The sequence below is a fragment of the Pseudophryne corroboree genome, chromosome 2 (assembly GCF_028390025.1).
Source record: "Pseudophryne corroboree isolate aPseCor3 chromosome 2, aPseCor3.hap2, whole genome shotgun sequence".
Taxonomy (NCBI): Eukaryota; Metazoa; Chordata; class Amphibia; order Anura; family Myobatrachidae; genus Pseudophryne; species Pseudophryne corroboree.
This window is the reverse complement of record NC_086445.1, coordinates 354,647,370-354,673,530: the sequence shown is the minus strand read 5'-3', so window position 1 is coordinate 354,673,530 and position 26,161 is coordinate 354,647,370. Positions and strand designations below refer to the sequence as shown.

General features: G+C 46.7%; 1 protein-coding gene across 1 annotated transcript in view; it reads left to right on the top strand.

The window, feature by feature from the left end:
* The window catches only part of LAMP1 (lysosomal associated membrane protein 1), a 104,720-nt gene that overhangs the window by 9,448 nt on the left and 69,111 nt on the right, over positions 1 to 26,161 (top strand). The gene's annotated exons all lie outside the window — the stretch shown is intronic.

The following is a 26,161-nucleotide window of genomic DNA, read 5'->3' as shown; positions in this document are numbered from 1 at the left end:
TCTGATCCAGTCAGACCGCAGTGGCTCATGTAAACCGCCAAGGCGGCACAAGGAGCAGGGTGGCGATGGTAGAAGCCACCAGAATTCTTCACTGGGCGGAGAATCACGTAAGCGCACTATCAGCAGTGTTCATTCCGGGAGTGGACAACTGGGAAGCAGACTTCCTCAGCAGGCACGACCTCCACCCGGGAGAGTGGGGACTTCATCAGGAAGTCTTCACGCAGATTGCAAATCGATGGGAACTGCCACGGGTGGACATGATGGCGTCCCGCCTCAACAAAAAGTTAAAAAGGTATTGCGCCAGGTCAAGGGACCCTCAGGCGATAGCTGTGGACGCACTAGTAACACCGTGGGTGTTCCAGTCGGTCTATGTGTTTCCTCCTCTTCCTCTCATACCAAAGGTGCTGAGAATTGTAAGAAAAAGAGGAGTGAGAACAATACTTATTGTTCCGGATTGGCCAAGAAGGACTTGGTACCCGGAACTGCAAGAAATGCTCACAGAGGACCCATGGCCTCTGCCTCTCAGACAGGACCTGTTGCAACAAGGGCCCTGTCTGTTTCAAGACTTACCGCGGCTGCGTTTGACGGCATGGCGGTTGAACGCCGGATCCTAGCGGAAAAAGGCATTCCGGATGAAGTTATTCCTACGCTGATAAAGGCTAGGAATGACGTGACAGCAAAGCATTATCACCGTATATGGCGAAAATATGTTGCTTGGTGTGAGGCCAGGAAGGCCCCTACAGAGGAATTCCAGCTGGGTCGATTCCTGCACTTCCTACAGTCAGGAGTGACTATGGGCCTAAAATTAGGGTCCATAAAGGTCCAGATTTCGGCCCTATCCATTTTCTTTAAAAAAGAACTGGCTTCACTGCCTGAGGTTCAGACGTTTGTTAAGGGAGTGCTGCATATTCAGCCCCCTTTTGTGGCACCTTGGGATCTTAACGTGTTGTTGGGTTTCCTGAAATCCCACTGGTTTGAGCCACTTAAGACTGTGGAGCTAAAGTATCTCACGTGGAAAGTGGTCATGCTGTTGGCCTTAGGTTCGGCTAGGCGTGTGTCAGAATTGGCGGCTTTGTCATGTAAAAGCCCCTATCTGGTTTTCCATATGGACAGGGCAGAATTGCGGACTCGTCCGCAATTTCTGCCAAAGGTGGTGTCATCTTTTCATTTGAACCAACCTATTGTGGTGCCTGCGGCTACTTGTGACTTGGAGGATTCCAAGCTGTTTGACGTAGTCCGGGCTTTGAAGATTTAGGTAACCAGAACGGCTGGAGTCAGGAAGACTGACTCGCTGTTTATCCTGTATGCATCCAATAAGCTGGGTGCTCCTGCTTCAAAGCAAACTATTGCTCGCTGGATCTGTAACACGATTCAGCAGGCTCATTCTGCGGCTGGATTGCCGCATCCAAAATCAGTGAAAGCCCATTCCACAAGGAAGGTGGGCTCTTCTTGGGCGGCTGCCCGAGGGGTCTCGGCATTACAGCTTTGCCGAGCTGCTACTTGGTCGGGTTCAAACACCTTTGCAAAATTCTACAAGTTTGATACCCTGGCTGAGGAGGACCTTGTGTTTGCCCATTCGGTGCTGCAGAGTCATCCGCACTCTCCCGCCCGTTTGGGAGCTTTGGTATAATCCCCATGGTCCTTACGGAGTCCCCAGCATCCACTAGGACGTTAGAGAAAATAAGATTTTACTCACCGGTAAATCTATTTCTCGTAGTCCGTAGTGGATGCTGGGCGCCCGTCCCAAGTGCGGACTTTCTGCAATACGTGTATATAGTAATTGCTTAATAAAGGGTTATGTTATGTTGGCATCCATTGGTTGATGCTCTGTTGTTTGTTCATACTGTTAACTGGGTAAGTTTATCACAAGTTATACGGTGTGATTGGTGTGGCTGGTATGAGTCTTACCCTGGGTTCCAAAATCCTTTCCTTGTAATGTCAGCTCTTCCGGGCACAGTTTCCTTAACTGAGGTCTGGAGGAGGGGCATAGAGGGAGGAGCCAGTGCACACCAGTAGTACTAAATCTTTCTTAGAGTGCCCAGTCTCCTGCGGAGCCCGTCTATTCCCCATGGTCCTTACGGAGTCCCCTGCATCCACTACGGACTACGAGAAATAGATTTACCGGTGAGTAAAATCTTATTTTAAAGACACTAATATCTGAGTTATCCACAATAATTACTGATGACTATCACTTCATGGAGTGTGCTACTCAAAATAAACATGTAGTAACATACATACTGTACAGCAGAATAGGGTAGCATAGTCTGTGAGGTTGAAAAAGACTAGTAGTCAATCGAGATCAACCTGAATTATATTGCATTCCCTAATCTATTTAGGTTAAAGGCTATATCCTCCTATGTCTTTTTCCGTTAGAAATTTGTCTAACCCATTTTTAAGCGCATTGACTGAGTCCGTCATTACAACCTCCTCTTGCAGTGTATTCCATATTCGCATTGCCCTTACGGGGAATAATCCCTTCCTGCGCTGAGTGCGATATTTTCTCTCCTTAAGCCTTAGCGGGTGTCTGCGTTTTTTGTGTAGAGGCCTCTCTGTAAACAACTCACCTGATAGCTCCGCATATTGCCCCTTTATATATTTGTAAATATTAATCCTATCTCCTCTTAAGGTCCACCATACACACTTAACGATAAAATGAGAGACGTCGCTCATTTTATCGTCAAGTGTATGCCGCCAGCGACGACCGATGCGCGGCCCCGCGGGTCGGCAACGATTGTCTCTGTCGGTAGGGTATGCATGCAGGATCTGGACTGTTGTCCATGACCTGCATGCAGGGCTGGCGGAGGCGTGACGTTACTGAGCGATATGAGCAGTCATATCGCTCAGTGTGTACATTCGGCTGCCGGCCGGCCGGCCCGGGAGGGGGAAGCATTAGACGACGTCGCTCACAGAGCGACATCGTCTAATGTGTATGGACCTTTAGTCGTATAATTTCTAGTGTAAACATATCTAACCTAGAAAGCCTCGCCTCATAGTCCAGTGTCCAACCCCTTAATCAATTTCGCCTCTGAACCTTTTCAAGTTCTAATATGTCTTTTATAGTGTGGTGACCAGAGCTGTACAAAATACTCAAGGGGGGTAATTCAGAGTTGATTGTAGCAGCAAATTTGTTAGCAGTTGGGCAAAACCATGTGCAGTGCATGTGGGGCAGATATAACGTGCACAGAGAGTTAGATTTCAGTGGGTTATTTTGTTTCTGTGTAGGGTAAATAGTGGTTGCTTTATTTTTACACTGCAATTTAGATTTCAGGTTGAACACACCCAACCCAAATCTAACTCTCTACACGTTATATCTGCCCTCCCTGCAGTGCACATGGTTTTGCCCAACTGCTAACAAATTTGCTGCTGCGATCAACTCTGAATTAGGCCCAAGATACGGCCGTACCAATGATTTATACACAGGGCCGTTTCTAGACAATTTGGCTCCCAGTGCGAGATTTCAAAATGCCGCCCCCCCCCCCCTATTGCTCTAAAAAAGAAATGTGTGCCCCCCCATATAGCCATAAAAAGAACGCTCCCGACAAGGGTGTGTGGCCTGATTAAAATGGGCGTGGTCTCATTAAAGTGGGCATGGCCTCATCTGATATCATCACACCCACCACTGGGGGGAAAAAATAAAAATAAAAAAGTCCCCTTTTTACACATTACAGCAGGCAGGTGTCCCCATTTTACACAGCGCGGCAGGCAGGTGTCCCCATTTTACACAGCGCGGCAGGCAGGTGTCCCCATTTTACACAGCGCGGAAGGCAGGTATCCCCATTTTACACAGTACGGCAGGCAGATATCCCCATTTTACACAGCACGGCGGGCAGATATCCCCATTTCTCTGACGTCCTAAGTGGATGCTGGGAACTCCGTAAGGACCATGGGAATAGCGGCTCCGCAGGAGACTGGGCACAAAAGTAAAGCTTTAGGACTACCTGGTGTGCACTGGCTCCTCCCCCTATGACCCTCCTCCAAGCCTCAGTTAGATTTTTGTGCCCGACCGAGCAGGGTGCAATCTAGGGGGCTCTCCTGAGCTTCTTAGAAAAAGTTAGTTTTAGGTTTCTTATTTTCAGTGAGACCTGCTGGCAACAGGCTCACTGCATCGAGGGACTAAGGGGAGAAGAAGCGAACCTGCCTGCTTGCAGCCAGCTTGGGCTTCTTAGGCTACTGGACACCATTAGCTCCAGAGGGACCGAACACAGGCCCAGCCTCGGAGTCCGGTCCCAGAGCCGCGCCGCCGGCCCCCTTGCAGAGCCAGAAGCAAGAAGAGGTCCGGAAAATCGGCGGCAGAAGACATCAGTCTTCACCAAGGTAGCGCACAGCACTGCAGCTGTGCGCCATTGCTCCTCAGGCACACTTCACACTCCGGTCACTGAGGGTGTAGGGCGCCAGGGGGGGGGCGCCCTGAGCAGCAATAAAAACACCTTGGCTGGCGAAAATACATCACATATAACCCCCAGGGCTTTATGGATGTATTTTAACCCCTGCCAGAATACAGCAAAAAGCGGGAGAAAAGTCCGCCGAGAAGGGGGCGGAGCCTATCTCCTCAGCACACGGGCGCCATTTTCACCTCACGGCTCCGCTGGAAGGACGTCTCCCTGACTCTCCCCTGCAGTCCTGCACTACAGAAAAGGGTAAAAAAGAGAGGGGGGGCACTAATTTGGCGCATTTTGATAATATCAGCAGCTATAAGGGGAAAACACATTATATATATATATATATATATAGCGCTCTGGTGTGTGCTGGCATACTCTCCCTCTGTCTCCCCAAAGGGCTAGTGGGGTCCTGTCCTCTATCAGAGCATTCCCTGTGTGTGTGCTGTGTGTCGGTACGATTGTGTCGACATGTTTGAGGAGGAAAATGATGTGGAGGCGGAGCAATTGCCTGTAATAGAGATGTCACCCCCTAGGGAGTCGACACCTGAGTGGATGGGCTTATGGAAGGAATTACGTGACAGAATCAGCTCTTTACAAAAGACGGTTGATGACATGAGGCAGCCGGCTACTCAGCTTGTGCCTGTCCAGGCGTCTCAAAGGCCATCAGGGGCTCTAAAACGCCCGCTACCTCAGATGGCAGACACAGACGCCGACACGGATACTGACTCCAGTGTCGACGATGAAGAGACGAATGTGACTTCCAGTAGGGCCACACGTTACATGATTGAGGCAATGAAAAATGTTTTACATATTTCTGATAATACAAGTACCACTAAAAAGGGTATTATGTTTGGTGAGAAAAAACTGCCTGTAGTTTTTCCTGCATCTGAGGAATTAAATGAAGCGTGGGTTTCCCCCGATAAAAAACTGATAATTCCTAAAAGGTTATTGGTATCATACCCTTTCCCGCCAGAGGATAGGGCACGTTGGGAAACACCCCCTAGGGTGGATAAAGCGCTCACACGCTTGTCTAAACAGGTGGCACTGCCCTCTCCTGAGACGGCCGCCCTTAAGGAACCGGCTGACAGAAAGCAGGAGAATATCCTAAAATGTATATACACTCACACGGGAGTTATACTGCGACCAGCAATCGCCTCAGCATGGATGTGAGTGCTGGGGTGGCTTGGTCGGATTCCCTGACGGACAATATTGATACCCTAGACAGGGACAGTATATTACTGACTATAGAGCATTTAAAAGATGCATTTCTATATATGCGTGATGCACAGAGGGATATCTGCCGACTGGCATCAAGAGTAAGTGCGCTGTCCATTTCTGCCAGAAGAGGGTTATGGACGCGGCAGTGGTCAGGTGATGCGGATTCCAAAAGGCATATGGAAGTATTGCCTTATAAAGGGGAGGAGTTATTTGGGGTAGGTCTATCAGACCTGGTGTCCACGGCAACTGCTGGAAAATCCACATTTTTACCCCAGGTAGCCTCTCAACATAAGAAGACGCCGTATTATCAGGCGCAATCCTTTCGGCCCCATAAGGGCAAGCGAGCAATAGGCTCCTCATTTCTGCCCCGTGGCAGAGGGAGAGGGAAAAGGCTGCAGCAAACAGCCAGTTCCCAGGAACAGAAGCCCTCTCCCGCCTCTGCCAAGTCCTCAGCATGACGCTGGGGCTTTACAAGCGGACTCAGGCACGGTGGGGGCCCGTCTCAAGAATTTCAGCGCGCAGTGGGCTCACTCACAAGTGGACCCCTGGATCCTTCAGGTGGTATCTCAGGGGTACAAATTGGAATTCGAGACGTCTCCCCCTCGCCGTTTCCTAAAGTCTGCTTTACCGACGTCTCCCTCCGACAGGGAGGCGGTATTGGAAGCCATTCACAAGCTGTATTCCCAGCAGGTGATAATCAAGGTACCCCTCCTGCAACAGGGAAAGGGGTATTATTCCACGCTGTTTGTGGTACCGAAGCCGGACGGCTCGGTGAGACCTATTTTAAATCTAAAATCCTTGAACACTTACATACAGAGGTTCAAATTCAAGATGGAGTCACTCAGAGCAGTGATTGCGAACCTGGAAGAAGGGGATTATATGGGGTCTCTGGACATCAAGGATGCTTACCTCCATGTCCCAATTTACCCTTCTCACCAAGGGTACCTCAGGTTTGTGGTACAGAACTGTCACTATCAGTTTCAGACGCTGCCGTTTGGATTGTCCACGGCACCCCGGGTCTTTACCAAAGTAATGGCCGAAATGATGATACTCCTTCGAAGGAAGGGAGTTTTAGTTATCCCTTACTTGGACGATCTCCTGATAAGGGCAAGAGAACAGTTGGAAGTCGGGGTAGCACTATCTCAGGTAGTGTTGCGGCAGCACGGTTGGATTCTCAATATTCCAAAATCGCAGCTGATCCCGACGATGCGTCTTCTATTCCTAGGGATGATCCTGGACACAGTCCAGAAAAAGGTGTTTCTCCCGGAGGAGAAAGCCAGGGAGTTATCCGAGCTAGTCAGAAACCTCCTAAAACCAGGCCAAGTCTCAGTGCATCAATGCACAAGGGTCCTGGGAAAAATGGTGGCTTCCTACGAAGCAATCCCATTCGGCAGATTCCACGCAAGAACTTTCCAGTGGGACCTGCTGGACAAATGGTCCGGATCGCATCTTCATATGCATCAGCGGATAACCCTGTCACCAAAGACAAGGGTGTCTCTCCTGTGGTGGTTACAGAGTGCTCATCTTCTAGAGGGCCGCAGATTCGGCATTCAGGACTGGGTCCTGGTGACCACGGATGCCAGCCTGCGAGGCTGGGGAGCAGTCACACAGGGAAAGAATTTCCAGGGCTTGTGGTCAAGCCTGGAGACATCACTTCACATAAATATCCTGGAGCTAAGGGCCATTTACAATGCTCTAAGCCTAGCAAGACCGCTGCTTCAAGGTCAGCCGGTGCTGATCCAGTCAGACAACATCACGGCAGTCGCCCACGTAAACAGACAGGGCGGCACAAGAAGCAGGAGGGCAATGGCAGAAGCTGCAAGGATTCTTCGCTGGGCGGAAAATCATGTGATAGCACTGTCAGCAATGTTCATTCCGGGAGTGGACAACTGGGAAGCAGACTTCCTCAGCAGGCACGACCTCCAACCGGGAGAGTGGGGACTTCACCCAGAAGTCTTCCACATGATTGTGAACCGTTGGGAAAAACCAAAGGTGGACATGATGGCGTCCCGCCTCAACAAAAAACTAGACAGGTATTGCGCCAGGTCAAGGGACCCTCAGGCAATAGCTGTGGACGCTCTGGTAACGCCGTGGGTGTACCAGTCAGTGTATGTGTTCCCTCCTCTGCCTCTAATACCCAAGGTACTGAGAATTATAAGACGGAGAGGAGTAAGAACTATACTCGTGGCTCCGGATTGGCCAAGAAGGACTTGGTACCCGGAACTTCAAGAGATGCTCACAGAGGACCCGTGGCCTCTACCTCTAAGAAGGGACCTGCTCCAGCAAGGACCCTGTCTGTTCCAAGACTTACCGCGGCTGCGTTTGACGGCATGGCGGTTGAACGCCGGATCCTGAAGGAAAAAGACATTCCGGATGAAGTCATCCCTACCCTGATCAAAGCCAGGAAGGATGTAACCGCAAAGCATTATCACCGCATTTGGCGTAAATATGTTGCGTGGTGCGAGGCCAGGAAGGCCCCTACAGAGGAATTTCAACTGGGTCGATTCCTGCATTTCCTGCAAACAGGAGTGTCTATGGGCCTAAAATTGGGGTCCATTAAGGTTCAAATTTCGGCCCTGTCGATTTTCTTCCAGAAAGAACTGGCTTCAGTTCCTGAAGTTCAGACGTTTGTCAAGGGGGTACTGCATATACAGCCTCCTTTTGTGCCTCCAGTGGCACCTTGGGATCTCAATGTAGTTTTGGGGTTCCTAAAATCACATTGGTTTGAACCACTCACCACTGTGGTCTTAAAATATCTCACATGGAAAGTGGTAATGCTGTTGGCCTTGGCTTCGGCCAGGCGTCTGTCAGAATTGGCGGCTTTATCCTATAAAAGCCCTTACCTGATTTTTCATACGGACAGGGCAGAATTGAGGACTCGTCCTCAATTTCTCCCTAAGGTGGTTTCAGCGTTTCACCTGAACCAGCCTATTGTGGTACCTGCGGCTACTAGGGACTTGGAGGACTCCAAGTTGCTGGACGTAGTCAGGGCCCTGAAAATACATGTTTCCAGGACGGCTGGAGTCAGAAAATCTGACTCGCTGTTTATCCTGTATGCACCCAACAAGCTGGGTGCTCCTGCTTCTAAGCAGACTATTGCTCGTTGGATTTGTAGTACAATTCAGCTTGCACATTCTGTGGCAGGCCTGCCACAGCCAAAATCTGTAAATGCCCATTCCACTAGGAAGGTGGGCTCATCTTGGGCGGCTGCCCGAGGGGTCTCGGCTTTACAACTTTGCCGAGCAGCTACTTGGTCAGGGGCAAACACGTTTGCTAAATTCTACAAATTTGATACCCTGGCTGAGGAGGACCTGGAGTTCTCTCATTCGGTGCTGCAGAGTCATCCGCACTCTCCCGCCCGTTTGGGAGCTTTGGTATAATCCCCATGGTCCTTACGGAGTTCCCAGCATCCACTAGGACGTCAGAGAAAATAAGAATTTACTTACCGATAATTCTATTTCTCGTAGTCCGTAGTGGATGCTGGGCGCCCATATCAAGTGCGGATTGTCTGCAATACTTGTACATAGTTATTGTTAACTAAATCGGGTTATTGTTGTTGTGAGCCATCTTCCAGAGGCTCCTCTGTTATCATGCTGTTAACTGGGTTCAGATCACAGGTTGTACGGTGTGATTGGTGTGGCTGGTATGAGTCTTACCCGGGATTCATGAATCCTTCCTTATTGTGTACGCTCGTCCGGGCACAGTATCCTAACTGAGGCTTGGAGGAGGGTCATAGGGGGAGGAGCCAGTGCACATCAGGTAGTCCTAAAGCTTTACTTTTGTGCCCAGTCTCCTGCGGAGCCGCTATTCCCATGGTCCTTACGGAGTTCCCAGCATCCACTACGGACTACGAGAAATAGAATTATCGGTAAGTAAATTCTTATTTTTACACAGCACGGCAGGCAGATATCCCCATTTTACACAGCACGGCAGGCAGATGCCCCCATATTACACAGTACTCAGGCAGGTGCCCCCATATTACACAGTACGCAGGCAGATGCCCCCATATTACACAGTACGCAGGCAGGTGCCCCCATATTACACAGTACGCAGGCAGGTGCCCCCATATTACACAGTACGCAGGCAGGTGCCCCCATATTACACAGTACGCAGGCAGGTGCCCCCATATTACACAGTACGCAGGCAGGTGCCCCCATATTACACAGTACGCAGGCAGGTGCCCCCATATTACACAGTACGCAGGCAGGTGCCCCCATATTACACAGTACGCAGGCAGGTGCCCCCATATTACACAGTACGCAGGCAGGTGCCCCCATATTACACAGTACGCAGGCAGGTGCCCCCATAGGCAGGTGTCCCCATTTTACACAGAGCGGCAGGCAGGTTTCAAGTTGAGGGGAAGGAAGGGGGAGAGGGGGGGAGAGAGAGAATACTTACGTCTTCCCGCTCTTCGGTCCCGCCGCCTCACGTCCCTCGCGCCGGCCGCCGCCTCCTTCATGCTTATCTCCTTCTCGCCTCTCCCGAGCGCTCCTGCTCGGGGGGCGGGGCTTCGCGTCATTCCGCGAAACTCCGCCCCCCGAGCAGGAGCGCTCGGGAGAGGCGAGAAGGAGTAACAAAGTGCCGCGGCGGGCGCCCTGTGCGGTTGCACGGCTCGCCCGCCGCTAGAAACGGCACTGTTTATACAGTGGCAGGATTACACTCTCAGCCCTTGTCTCCATTCCCTTTTTAATGCATGCTAACACCTTATTTGCTTTTGTTGCTGCACTTTGACATTGTGTGTTGCTGCTAAATCTACTATCAATGACCACCCCCAAATCCTTTTCTAATACAGTATCCCCTATTTTTCCCCATTTAATTGGTAGGTTGCATGTTTATTCTTAGTCCCAAAGTGCATAACTTTACATTTTTCCACATTAAACCTCATACACCATTTCATTGCCCAAACTTCTAGTTTATTTAAATCTCTCTGAAGAGACTCCATATCTGACTTGATTACCCTGCATATTTTAGTATGGTCTGCAAAAACTGACACTGTGCTTTCTAGTCCTTCACCTAAATCACTATTAAATATATTTCTCCAACGTCCTAAGTGGATGCTGGGGACTCCGTAAGGACCATGGGGAATAGCGGCTCCGCAGGAGACTGGGCACAAAAGTAAAGCTTTAGAACTACCTGGTGTGCACTGGCTCCTCCCCCTATGACCCTCCTCCAAGCCTCAGTTAGGATTTTGTGCCCGAACGAGAAGGGTGCACACTAGGTGGCTCTCCTGAGCTGCTTAGTGAAAAGTTTAGTTTTAGGTTTTTTATTTTCAGTGAGACCTGCTGGCAACAGGCTCACTGCATCGAGGGACTAAGGGGAGAAGAAGCGAACTCACCTGCGTGCAGAGTGGATTGGGCTTCTTAGGCTACTGGACATTAGCTCCAGAGGGACGATCACAGGCCCAGCCATGGATGGGTCCCAGAGCTGCGCCGCCGGCCCCCTTACAGAGCCAGAAGACAGAAGAGGTCCGGAAAATCGGCGGCAGAAGACGTCCTGTCTTCAACAAGGTAGCGCACAGCACTGCAGCTGTGCGCCATTGCTCTCAGCACACTTCACACTCCGGTCACTGAGGGTGTAGGGCGCTGGGGGGGGGGCGCCCTGAGACGCAATAAAAACACCTTGGATGGCAAAAAATGCATCACATATAGCTCCTGGGCTATATGGATGCATTTAACCCCTGCCAGAATACATAGAAAAACGGGGGATAAGGCCGCCGATAAGGGGGCGGAGCCTATCTCCTCAGCACACTGGCGCCATTTTCCCTCACAGCTCTGTTGGAGGGAAGCTCCCTTGCTCTCCCCTGCAGTCACTACACTACAGAAAGGGTTAAAAAAGAGAGGGGGGGCACTAGTTACGCGCCGTATTAAAGATACAGCAGCTATAAGGGGAAAAACACTTATATAAGGTTATCCCTGTGTATATATATATAGCGCTCTGGTGTGTGCTGGCAAACTCTCCCTCTGTCTCCCCAAAGGGCTAGTGGGGTCCTGTCCTCTATCAGAGCATTCCCCTGTCGACACCTGAGTGGATGAACTGTTGGAAGGAATTACGTGACAGTGTCAGCTCTGTATAAAAGACAGTGGCTGACATGAGACAGCCGGCTACTCAGCTTGTGCCTGTCCAGACGTCTCATAGGCCGTCAGGGGCTCTAAAGCGCCCGTTACCTCAGATGGCAGATATAGACGCCGACACGGATACTGACTCCAGTGTCGACGGTGAAGAGAGAAATGTGACTTCCAGTAGGGCCACACGTTACATGATGGAGGCAATGAAAAATGTTTTACACATTTCTGATAATACGAGTACCACCAAAAAGGGGTATTATGTTCGGTGAGGAAAAACTACCTGTAGTTTTCCTGAATCTGAGAAATTAAATGAGGTGTGTGATGATGCGTGGGTTTCCCCCGATAACAACTGATAATTTCTAAAATGTTATTGGCATTATATCCTTTCCCGCCAGAGGTTAGGGTGCGTTGGGAAACACCCCCTAGGGTGGATAAAGCGCTCACACGCTTGTAAGGGCTCTACCCTCTCCTGAGATGGCCGCCCTTAAGGATCCTGCTGATAGAAAGCAGGAGGGTATCCTAAAATGTATTTACACACATACTGGTGTTATACTGCGACCAGCAATCGCCTCAGCCTGGATGTGCAGTGCTGGGTTGGCGTGGTCGGATTCCCTGACTGAAAATATTGATACCCTAGATAGGGACAGTATATTTTTGCCTATAGAGCATTTAAAAGATGCATTTCTATATATGCGTGATGCACAGCGGAATATTTGCCGACTGGCATCAAGTCTAAGTGCGTTGTCCATTTCTACCAGTAGAGGGTTATGGACACGACAGTGGTCAGGTGATGCGGATTTCAAACGGCATTTGGAAGCAACATGAGAAGACGCCGTATTATCAGGCGCAGTCTTTTCGTGGACAAGCGGGCAAAAGGTTCCTCATTTCTGCCCCGTGACAGAGGGAGAGGAAAAAGGCTGCAGAAATCAGCCAGTTCCCAGGAACAGAAACCCTTTCCCGCCTCTGCCAAGCCCTTAGTATGACGCTGGGGCTTTACAAGCAGAATCAGGCACGGTGGGGGGCCCGTCTCAATGAATTTCAGCGCGCAGTGGGCTCACTCGCAAGTAGACCCCTGGATCCTTCAGGTGATATCTCAGGGGTACAAATTGGAATTCGAGACGTCTCCCCCTAGCCGTTTCCTAAAGTCGGCTTTACCGATGTCTCCTTCTGACAGGGAGACAGTTTTGGAAGCCATTCACAAGCTGTATTCCCAGCAGGTGATAATCAAGGTACCCCTCCTGCAACAGGGAACGGGGTATTATTCCACACTGTTGTGGTACCGAAGCCGGACGGCTCGGTGAGACCGATTCTAAATCTAAAATCTTTGAACACTTACATACAGAGGTTCAAATTCAAGATTGAGTCACTCAGAGCAGTGATTGCGAACCTGGAAGAAGGGGACTACATGATGTCTCGGGACATCGAGGATGCTTACCTTCATGTCCAAATTTACCCTTCTCACCAAGGGTACCTCAGGTTTATGGTACAGAACTGTCACTATCAGTTCAGACGCTGCCGTATGGATGGTCCACGGCACCCCGGGTCTTTACCAAGGTAATGGCCGAAATGATGATATTCCTTCGAAGGAAGGGAATTTTAGTTATCCCTTACTTGGACGATTCCCTGATAAGGGTAAGATCCAGGGAACAGTTGGAGGTCGGTGTAGCACTATCTCAGGTAGTGTTGCGGCAGCACGATTGGATTCTCAATATTCCAAAATCGTAACTGGTTCCGACGACTCGTCTTCTGTTCCTAGGGATGATCCTGGACACAGTCCAGAAAAAGGTGTTTCTCCCGGAGGAGAAAGCCAGGGAGTTATCCGAGCTAGTCAGGAACCTCCTAAAACCGAGCCAAGTCTCAGTGCATCAATGCACAAGGGTTCTGGGTAAAATGGTGGCTTCCTACGAAGCAATCCCATTCGGCAGATTCCACGCAAGAACTTTCCAGTGGGACCTGCTGGACAAATGGTCCGGGTCGCATCTTCAGATGCATCAGCGGATAACCCTGTCACCAAGAACAAGGGTGTCCCTCCTGTGTTGGTTGCAGAGTGCTCATCTTCTAGAGGGCCGCAGATTCGGCATTCAGGACTGGGTCCTGGTGACCACGGATGCCAGCCTGCGAGGCTGGGGAGCAGTCACACAGGGAAGGAATTTCCAGGGCTTATGGTCAAGCCTGGAGACATCACTTCACATAAATATCCTGAAGCTAAGGGCCATTTACAATGCTCTAAGCTTAGCAAGACCTCTGCTTCAAGGTCAGCCGGTGTTGATCCAGTCGGACAACATCACGGCAGTCACCCACGTAAACAGACAGGGTGGCACAAGAAGCAGGAGGGCAATGGCAGAAGCTGCAAGGATTCTTCGCTGGGCGGAAAATCATGTGATAGCACTGTCAGCAATTCCGGGAGTGGACAACTGGGAAGCAGACTTCCTCAGCAGACACGACCTCCACCCGGGAGAGTGGGGACTTCACCCAGAAGTATTCCACATGATTATAAACCGTTGGGAAAAACTCGACAGGTATTGCGCCAGGTCAAGGGACCCTCAGGCAATAGCTGTAGACGCTCTGGTAACACCGTGGGTGTACCAGTCAGTGTATGTGTTCCCTCATCTGCCTCTCATATCCAAGGTACTGAGATTGATAGGATGGAGAGGAGTAAGCACTATATTCGTGGCTCCGGATTGGCCAAGAAGGACTTGGTAACCGGAACTTCAAGAGATGCTCACGGAGGATCCGTGGCCTCTACCTCTAAGAAGGGACCTGCTCCAGCAAGGACCCTGTCTGTTCCAAGACTTACCGCGGCTGCGTTTGACGGCATGGCGGTTGAACGCCGGATCCTGAAGGAAAAAAGGCATTCCGGATGAAGTCATCCCTATCCTGATCAAAGCCAGGAAGGATGTAACCGCAAAACATTATAACCGCATTTGGCGAAAATATGTTGCGTGGTGCGAGGCCAGTAAGGCCCGACGGAGGAAATTCAACTGGGTCGATTCCTACATTTCCTGCAAACAGGAGTGTCTATGGGCCTGAAATTGGGGTCCATTAAGGTTCAAATTTCGGCCCTGTCAATTTTCTTCCAAAAAGAACTAGCTTCAGTCCCTGAAGTTCAGACGTTGTAAAAGGGGTACTGCATATACAGCCTCCTTTTGTGCCTCCAGTGGCACCTTGAGATCTCAATGTAGTTTTTGGGTTCCAAAAGTCACATTGGTTTGAACCACTTAAATCTGTGGAGTTAAAATATCTCACATGGAAAGTGGTCATGCTGTTGGCCCTGGCCTGGGCCAGGCGCGTGTCAGAATTGGCGGCTTTATCCTGTAAAAGCCCTTATCTGATTTTCCATTCGGACAGGGCGGAATTGAGGACTCGTCCTCAGTTTCTCCCTAAGGTGGTTTCAGCGTATCACCTGAACCAACCTATTGTGGTGCCTGCGGCTACTAGGGACTTGGAGGACTCCAAGTTGCTAGACGTTATCAGGGCCCTGAAAATGTTTCCAGGACGGCTGGAGTCAGAAAATCTGACTCGCTGTTTATCCTGTATGCACCCAACAAGCTGGGTGCTCCTGCTTCTAAGCAGACTATTGCTCGTTGGATTTGTAGTACAATTCAGCTTGCACATTCTGTGGCAGGCCTGCCACAGCCAAAATCTGTAAATGCCCACTCCACAAGGAAGATGGGCTCATCTTGGGCGGCTGCCCGAGGGGTCTCGGCTTTACAACTTTGCCGAGCAGCTACTTGGTCAGGAGCAAATACGTTTGTAAAATTCTACAAAATTGATACCCTGGCTGAGGAGGACCTGGAGTTCTCTCATTTGGTGCTGCAGAGTCATCCGCACTCTCCCGCCCGTTTGGGAGCTTTGGTATAATCCCCATGGTCCTTACGGAGTCCCCAGCATCCACTTAGGACGTTAGAGAAAATAAGAATTTACTTACCGATAATTCTATTTCTCGTAGTCCGTAGTGGATGCTGGGCGCCCATCCCAAGTGCGGATTGTCTGCAATACTGGTACATAGTTATTGTTACCAAAAAATCGGGTTATTGCTGTAGTGAGCCATCTTTTCTAGAGGCTCCTCTGTTATCATGCTGTTAACTGGGTTTAGATCACGAGTTGTACGGTGTGATTGGTGTGGCTGGTATGAGTCTTACCCGGGATTCAAAATCCTTCCTTATTGTGTACGCTCGTCCGGGCACAGTATCCTAACTGAGGCTTGGAGGAGGGTCATAGGGGGAGGAGCCAGTGCACACCAGGTAGTTCTAAAGCTTTACTTTTGTGCCCAGTCTTCTGCGGAGCCGCTATTCCCCATGGTCCTTAGGGAGTCCCCAGCATCCACTACGGACTACGAGAAATAGAATTATCGGTAAGTAAATTCTTATTTAAACATTAGTGTCCCCAGCACAGAACCCTGCGGTATTCCACTAATTACTTTAGACCAGGTGGAAAACATCCCATTAATCACCACTCGCTGTTCCCTGTTATCAAGCCAATTACTCACCCATATACAAATAGTGTCTCCTATACTGAGCTCCCTTAATTTGAAAGTCTGCATCCTGTGAGATACAGGGGCAGATGTATTAACCTGGAGAAAGCATAAGGAAGTGATTAAACCAGTGATATGTGCAAGGTGATAAATGCACCAGCCAATCAGATCCTAACTATTAATTTACATATTGGAGCCAATTGGCTGGTGCCTTTATCACCTTGCATATATCACTGGTTTATCACTTCCTTATGCCTTCTCTAGGTTAATACATCTGCCCCACTGTCTCGAAAGCTTTTCCAAAATCTAGATAAACCACATCAACTGCAATACCTTGGTCGAGATTGTCTCTTACTATCTCATAGAAGCGAATCAAATTAGTTTGGCATGACCTATTTCTCACAAAACCATGCTGGTTCTTATTAATAGCATGGGAGTGCTCCGATTAATCCTGTAAGCTGTCCCTTAGTATACTTTCCAATAGTTTCCCCACTATTGATGTCAGACCAACCGATCTATAGTTACCAGGATGAAGTTTAATACCCTTTTTAAATATTGGGACTACATCTGCCAGTCCTTTGGTACTATGCCTGATCTAAGTGACTTTGTAAAAATCAGATACAGTGGCCTTGCTATTTCAGCATTTAGCGCCATCAGAACCCTAGGATGTAGGCCATCTGGACCAGGAGATTTATTAGTATTAAGCAATGGGCCTTTATCAATACTATTGTTGTTGTTACTTACTGATCCCACAATCTGGTCCTCTCTAGTAAACACTGATGAGAAAAATGTGTTCAATATTTCAGCTTTTTCTTTGTCATTTATCAGGAATCCCAGTTTGCTTTTAAATGGTCCTATATTATTTTTTTTCTTTTTCTTTTTTTTTACATTTTTTGCCTCTTACCATTTATGTACTTAAAGAATTTTTTATGGTTAGTTTTACTCTCCTTAGCGATTTGCTTTTCGTTTTCTATTTTAGCTGCTCTGATTTCCTTTTTTACATTTTTTGTTACATTCCTTGTGGTACCGGAATGACTCCTCTTTCCCGTCTAATTTGAAAGCTTTGAAAGCTCCCCTCTTTTTATCCATTTCTTCCTTTACCTTTTTGTTTAACCACATTGGTTTGAATTTAATACTCTTATTTTTACCACCCAAGGGGATGCACTTATTTTTCTTGCATCGTTTAAAAACAATGGGATTGGTTAGGATCCGGGCTGACAATACAGATGCCAGCATCCCGACACCTGGGATCCCGGTCGCTACACTGCTGACCCTCCAGAAAGGTAAGCGCGGGGGGAGGTTAGGTTTAGGCTGCAGGGGGGGGGGGGGTGTGTAAGGGTTAGGCTGCGGCCCTAGGAGGTTAGGTTTAAGCTGCAGGGAGGGGGATTAGGGTTGGGCACCCCCGGGGAGAATTAGGGCTAGGCTGCGGTGGAGGGGGGGGGGGGGGGTGGTTGGGATGGTTAGGTTTAGGCTGCTGGGAGGGGGGTAAGGTACCACTGGTGGGGGAGGTTTAGGGTTAGGCTGGGTGGGGGGTTAGTGGGGCCATTGGAAGAGGTTCAGTATACTTTCCCTCTCAAGATTTTGATCATCGGGATGCTGTAGTCGGTATTCTGTCCGCCGGCATCCCGTCTGCTGGGATATCCATCCGAGCCTGGTACAATGCCTTTTATTGCTACTGGTTGAGGAACAGAGGTTTTACACATGTAATAGGGTATGTGTTCTCCTCTGAGGGAGATCAGCAAGGTAGTGTGGATCTATAGCAAACAAGATAACCATGGGTATAACAGACTGATTAACTCCTAGTTTGCCTTATTGGTGCATGTAAGGATTGTACCCTGTGTTGGTTAGTGAGCTGCTGTACAGAGAATTCCACACCTGACTAGTCTATGCACATTTATATAACCAGTTACTGTTTCTGGTCATGAAGACAGTGATTGTATCTCCTTGGAAAGAAGAAGCCTTAGCTAATTAAATCTCACCTATAGACCATTGTGTAAGAATCTGCACCAAAAAAAAATATTTTTATGATTGTAACATTTGCCACAGTAACATCACATCAGCTGCAAACCACAGCATCATACCTGGATTGTACATTTATGCGGATTCATATAATTCTTCATACCACAGTGCTACTACATAGAGAATTCAGCAGTTCATTAACTCAGGCACACTTATGACTGAGAATTTATAACAAATAATGGGGGTTATTCAGGTTTGTTAGCAAACTAAAAAAGCGCACTAATGGGCAGAATCATGTTGCACTTCAGGTGGGACAGATGTAACGTGCAGAGAGATCTTCACCAGGACAAATTCTGTCTGTTAGATTTTTTGTTTTTGTTTTTATATTTAGAGGCTATGAAAAATGATGACTACTACTGCTTTCACATCGCAATTAGCAGGTCGCACCCTTTCAGACTGGTGGCCCTACCAGTCATATTGCTGAGTTAGTGACGTGTGCGGAGATGGCATCTGAAGATCAGATCAGCTCCAAGTGCCGCCTCTCCTTAAAGAGTGAACAGGTCCCGGTTTGCATCGACCCGGCAACCCGTTCACACTGCACTTCAACCCGAGAATAACCCTGCTTTATTCCCGGGTTGAAATACCCAGGAAATTCTCATATACCCCTTTCACACCGCACCTCAACCCGGCAATATATCGGGTTGTTGTGTGATGTGAAAGGGGTAGAAGTCTGACACCCTGTTATTTTAGTGAATGTGAAATAAATCCTAAGTTTTAATGTTACAATCATTACGTTTAACTGATCATTATTTTAGTGTGCCCCAAAAAAAGAATCACTTTCTTGTTGCAAGGGATGAGAGTGTTATACTCCCCATTATATAAATCACTAGTGAGGCCACATCTCGAATACTGTGCACAATTATGGGGTCTATTCAGTTCATGTCGGATCCTCTCACCATACTACAAAAAGGATATCCTGGAACTAGAAAAGGTTCAGAGACAGGCGACTAAATTTATTAAGGGGATGGAAATGCTAGAACACGAGTAAAGGCTTGCTAGGCTTGGCATGTTCACACTGGAAAAAAGGAGATTAAAAAGGGGACATGATAGGAATATGGAGTACTGTTGTATGTATACAGCTCTCACAACTTTATCTAGAAATTCTGTCTTGATACAAGTAGAACTGGCATACAGGTTGCAGACTAGTGTGAAATTTAATACATATGTGGTGTATGCTTGTTTAAACAGCTGTGAAACCTATACTTATCTGTCGTCACACTCTGCCATCACTAGTCATCAAAATAGTAGAATTCAGTTTGGTGTCCAGTTTAGGACAAAAGGAGATAGATAGATAGAGATATCTATCTATCTATCTATCTATCTATCTATCTATTTGTTTGTAGCACACATCTTTGAAATCTGTTGCATTATGAGTTGCTGCCACGGGGCAGACTTTTTTTTTTTCATTCCCCCCCAGTCTTCTGAGGTGTGAGAAATGTGTGGCAACTCGGCAAGGATGTCCAAAGCAGGGAGTTTAAACTGGTTTAGCCATTTTAGTGCATGACATGCATGATGTGCATGCATGCCCAAACACATTTGAATTGTGACAATTGTTTGTGCGCCTAAATCAATTGAATTGGCCCTATAGGGCAGAATTAAAATTTCCCCCCGCCCCCGATCACGCCAGCCGGCATCTATTCTGTAGTTTCTGCTTACAGGAGCGATATCCTCATTTCAGCTCTTTAGCCCTGGGGGTGGCGAGCTGAAATGCGCAAAAATGTCCTTGTTTGAGCGCCCAAACAGGACTTTTAGTGATCGTGCCCATGACTTTAGTCTCTTTACGCAGCTAAATCTGACTGATATGAGTGCGATAAGGGTGCTTCGTTGAATATCTCTGCACGTTCTCCCGTCACTTGGGTGCAAGAAAACAATTGATTTCAGCTCACTAGTGTTCATTCGGGTGTAGTATGGCAGCATACCGACGCCGGGATTCCGGCAGCATACCGACGCCGGAAACCTGGCGGGGAGGGGCGAGTGCAGCAAGCCCCTTGCGCGCTCGCCACGCTGCGGATTCTGTGGCGACCTGCGGACACCGCGGGTTCTATTCCCACTCTATGGTTGTTGTGGACACCCACGAGTGGAAATAGTCCCTGTTGGTCGGCATGCCGACCATCGGGATAATGAGGGGTCGGGATGCTGGAGGAGGTCATGTGACTGTCAATCTCCCGATCCCTGGTCACATGAATACCACCTGTTCATTCTAGCACCCTGCACCTTTCAAAACCCATGCAGTTACTCTTTCCTGTCTGGGTTTCCCTATCTACATTGGTGCTTCTAGCTCACTCAGTTCTGTATCTCAGGTTGGGTATGAATGACCGTAAGACAGTATACAGACGCCGGCATCCAGACAATTGAAATCCCGACAGGGTTGAGGTAGGGCTGTTCTCCCCTTCCCCCTACCCCTAACTCTGCCTCATCGTAACCTAACCCTCACCTCTCCCTCCCACAGCCTCCCGGGGTGTAGCCTAAACTTCCCTCCCCGGCCCTAACGCTTACCCTCCTGCTGTACTAACGGTCGGGATGCCAGCTGGCGGGATTAAGGGGGCGGGATTCTGACGAGTGTCTGGATTCCGACTGATGGGATCCCGACAGGCTGGCATTTTGACCGGTTCCTGTATCTCTGCACTGATCACTGGCTCCCAAACAGGGAACGTTACTTTGTTCCTGCATTGAGGACTGCCATGTGCTCAGAGGCTGATCAACTTTACTTTATGTAACATAGAAGTATGTAACTACTACTCCAAAATGTAGCAACTTTGGGTATGTCTGCTAGACATGCACGGGGTCGGTGCATGAAGGGTATCATTGATGGTAGCAGCCTTTAAGGCCCATACACACTAGCCAATTTTGAGCTCAAAGTAGCCAGTGTGTATGGCGGGAGCGCACATCGGCACTCATCGCCCGGCATCATTGCCCGGCCGCCGCCGTCCATTGGGCTGTTTTAACAGCCGAGTGAACCACTTTCCATAGACTCCTACTGTGGAAAGTGCATCACCTTCCCCCTGCCGTGAACATTTCTGGGCACAGGGAAAATCCCTCAGTGTGTATGCACTGAGCTATTTTCCTGCAAGCAATGTTCACATCGCTGTGCATACACGCTGGGCAAAAACGTCCAGTGTGTATTCACCTTAACATATACTTGGTTGGGGTAGGCTGTTGGCTCTAGAATAGTAAATGTTAGAAAACTTACATGTCTCTCATTTGGCAAAAAGTTCTTCATGGTCTTCAGTCCTTTTTGTTTCAGATTATTTTTAGCTTTTTAATATTAGACCCAGATCTCTAAATTGTGTTATGTGAAGAGCTATTGATCATGCACAACAGCATTGCTTAAACGCAGTTTGTGCAATAAAAATAAAATATTTTGTTTAAACCAATATTTATAGAGATGTTTAGAAGAACAGTTAAGATCCCAGCATGTCTAGCTTACCCAAGTAGCTTTTTTCCTTGAACCGGGGAAAGCCTTTTTGTAATACCCCTTTTCCACTAGCTCAAAAAACCCGGGTTTTTGCATGGGGGCACGAATCGACCCAGGTTTTTGGTAGTGGAAACTGCTCCCTCAGAAAAACCCGGGTCAAGTGACAAGGGAATACTACCCGGGTAGTTACCTGGGTTGGATCCGGGAATGACTTTGGTAAGGGTGTAGTGGAAACGGGTTACCCGGGTTGTCCGGCTCAGGACACGTTTACAGCATGCCTAGAGCCCATACTTCTCTGACCACAGTGTCCCGGGAGGCGCAAAGTCTAAACAGCTGCCGCCGGGTGGTGGTGGTGAGGGAGGGCAGTTTAAATTGCTGCCGCGGGGGGCAGTGGCACAGTCTAAGCAGCTGCCAACAGGTGTTAGAGAACAGAGGAAGGGGGGCACAGAGTATGCTACAGCCACGGGCTGGGAGAGGGGGCGCACACAGTGTGAGTACTTCTCATTTACTGGCCCCCTGGAGATAGAAAGATGTTTCTACAAGAAATTGCAAACACTGCTGGCCTGGTTCTGGAACATCAAAGATGGCTCATCCTCGGGGATTTCAATGCATTGGTGGATGAGTGCTCACGCCTTGGACAAGACCTCCTGTGCACAATGAATGGTCTGGGCTTCACACAGGTCATTCCTTCTGCGACACTTAAAAGTGGTCACACTCTTGATCTTGTCTTTCAGATTGGATTAGAAGTCACTAACCTAAAAATAAACCCAGTCATCTGGTCAGACCACCACTCCCTTTGGTTTTCAGTTGCAACCCCTCAAATAAGATCTCTGCCTGTGGAGTAGACCAGGTATCGTCCAAGGAGGGGTATGACTCCCCAGGCTCTAGCAGCAAATCTGGATCTCTCTGCTATACTGGGTGCCTGTGAAGATCCCTGTTCCCTAGTCCATTATTATAATAGGGATGTTATGGCTGCAATTGATATTATCGCCCCTGTGCGTATAAGACCTCGTAAACCACAACGTCGAGCTCCCTGGTTCGACAACAGTGTTAGTGAGCTCAAGAAAAGGGCGTAGACTGGAAAGACGATGGAGTAAGACTAACCTAGTGGATGACAAAATAAAACTAATAAAGCATAACGAAGAATATCAATCGACAAGCACCCGTAAGAAATCACATTACCTGTCAAATGAGATCACGGCAGCAAACAATAGGCCAGCTCAACTTTTCCGCACAGTGGAGATGCTTGGAAAGTTTTCATAAGGGAAAAGAAGGGGAAAAAAGGGAATGGGAATGATCTACTTCTGCACAAGTTTTATTCCTTATTGTATCCCCAATTGTTCATATTGTCATTAATTAGAATCTAGGAGATGGGGGTGCTGCCCAAGACAATGGTACTAGAATACGAAAAAACAAAAGAACAAGATTGTCTTTTACATTGGCGCACTTAGAGAGAAAAAAGTATAATTTCAATATGATTATTGGATTTAAAACTTAACTTTTATTCGTTACTTTCCTAAAATATCCTTATTTTGAAACTTAGCTTTTATTTTTAATTTCATAAATTAAAATATCCTGTTTCATGAAATATAAATACGTATATATATGTATACAGTATGAATCAATAAAAAATTGATTATAATATCGTATGGGCTCACTGTGTTATTATTCCATCATATTGTTTAATGAATGATTGGTAAATTTGAAATTAATCATAAATAATTTTTGTTTTTATGGGGGATCAGTAGTTATATGTATGTTATGATCTGTATCTACAATATTATGAGATCAAGGAGGGATAAATTATCATAATATATGGATTTTTTCATATACACAGGAAAACACATCCACTAAATTAAATTAATTTACTATACAGGAGATGGGAGAAACACTTCCACATACCACGTCTATTATGCAAATTTATGGGGTGTTTGGAGTCTGCTGACAAGATTGTTCTAATTCCTATGGATAATAGATGTACTTCATAGTATAGTTTCACATCCTGTCTAGTATGCAGACCAATACCTCCTAAAATATATGTACAGTATCCTAATTGTAAACCCCTATGATTGCCTGCTGACAAGGTTATCTGATCCCTGTGGATAATGTATATGATGTCATGAGTCCCATTCAAGGGTATATTTCCTCACAATCACTCCACAGTATAGTCTCACACCTTGTCTATTGCACAGACTAAAAGAGCAATGGTTTGCTGACAGTGGATTGGAAATAAATGCAGTTTCTCAACTGTACATTCATGTCCTGTCTAATTGTATATCTCATATGTATTTCTCTGTATATATCTATATATATCTATATCTATATATCTCATACCCTTTTCCCTCCATGATTCTTCCATATACAGATACTAAGTATATAATATATTATTTTAATCCAGATCTTGATTAAAATCCTTATTATGACTGAATGTGTATATCTGTGTTTGTTATCAATTATACTAGCCAAAGGGAACAGGAGCAAGTGTTGATCCAGGAAAATAACTCAGTACAGGTTTACTCTGTATCAAAAAATTGGTAACAATAATCTCAGCTTAGTAATAGTTCTCTATTGATACATTGAGTAAACTTCCTATAGTAGTTGCACAACAATTAGGAACAAAGTATCTCTTTTGTATTTGTATAACGCTGAGCAGCTGGTACGTAGTACTGAGAATATTATCTCAGTACTACGTACCAGCTGCTCAGGCGTTATAGCAAATACAAAAGAGATACTTTGTCCTAATTGGTTGTGCAACTACTATAGGAAGTTTACTCAATGTATCAATAGAGGAAGCTATTACTAAGCTGAGATTTGTTACCAATTTTTTGATACAGAGTAAACCTGTACTGAGTTATTTTCCTGGATCAACACTTGCTCCTGTTCCCTTTGGCTAGTATAATTGATAACAAACACAGATATACACATTCAGTCATAATAAGGATTTTAATCAAGATCTGGATTAAAATAATATATTATATACTTAGTATCTGTATATGGAAGAATCATGGAGGGAAAAGGGTATGAGATATATAGATATAGATATATATAGATATATACAGAGAAATACATATGAGATATACAATTAGACTGGACATGAATGTACAGTTGAGAAACTGCATTTATTTCCAATCCACTGTCAGCAAACCATTGCTCTTTTAGTCTGTGCAATAGACAAGGTGTGAGACTATACTGTGGAGTGATTGTGAGGAAATATACCCTTGAATGGGACTCATGACATCATATACATTATCCACAGGGATCAGATAACCTTGTCAGCAGGCAATCATAGGGGTTTACAATTAGGATACTGTACATATATTTTAGGAGGTATTGGTCTGCATACTAGACAGGATGTGAAACTATACTATGGAGTACATCTATTATCCATAGGAATTAGAACAATCTTGTCAGCAGACTCCAAACACCCCATAAATTTGCATAATAGACGTGGTATGTGGAAGTGTTTCTCTCATCTCCTGTATAGTAATTGAATTTAATTTAGTGGATGTGTTTTCCTGTGTATATGAAAAAATCCATATATTATGATCATTTATCCCTCCTTGATCTCATAATATTGTAGATACAGATCATAACATACATATAACTACTGATCCCCTATAAAAACAAAAATTATTTATGATTAATTTCAAATTTACCAATCATTCATTAAACAATATGATGGAATAATAACACAGTGAGCCCATACGATATTATAATCAATTTTTTATTGATTCATACTATATATATATATATATGTATGTATGTATGTGTATATATATGTATGTATTTATATTTCATGAAATAGGATATTTTAATTTCATGAAATTAAAATTAAAAGCTAAGTTTCAAAATAAGGATATTTTAGGAAAGTAACGAATAAAAGTTAAGTTTTAAATCCAATAATCATATTGAAATTATACTTTTTTTTTCTCTCGAGATGCTTGGAAAGCCAGCATGCCTGCAGACTGATGAAACCAGGTAAGATGCAACGAGTTTGCAAACTTCTTTGCAAATAAAATATCCACCATCCGGTCTGGAATCTCCACAGTGCCATCAAAGGATAAGCCACCTGCCTTCATGGACCAGCTTTAACCAAGTGGATGTAAAGTACATTGCTGAAATTGCTCGGATTTTGCGTCCCACCACCTGTGATCTAGACCCTGCCTCAACCAAGCTTCTAATAGGTTGTATGGATATAATTGGTCCTGTCTTTGCAAAAATTGTTCAATGCCCTGCAGACAGGCATTTTTCCTGGACCCCTAAAGGAAGTAATTGTTAGACCTCTTCTTAAAAAAAAAAAAACCCCAAACCCGATTTAGATCCCGACTGCATGACCAACTACAGACCGGTACCAAACCTTACTTTTCTAGGAAAGGTTATTGAGAAAGTGGTTGGAAATCAAATGGAAACCAGTCTGACAACCCATGATATCTATGATCCATTCCAATCCGGATTCAGGAGAAGACGTAGCACTGAAACAGCCTGTGTGTGTGTGTGTGTGTGTGTGTGTGTGTGTGTGTGTGTGTTAAATGATCTTCTGATGGCAAGAGACAGAGGTGACTGTTAAATATTAATCCTTCTGGATCTCTCT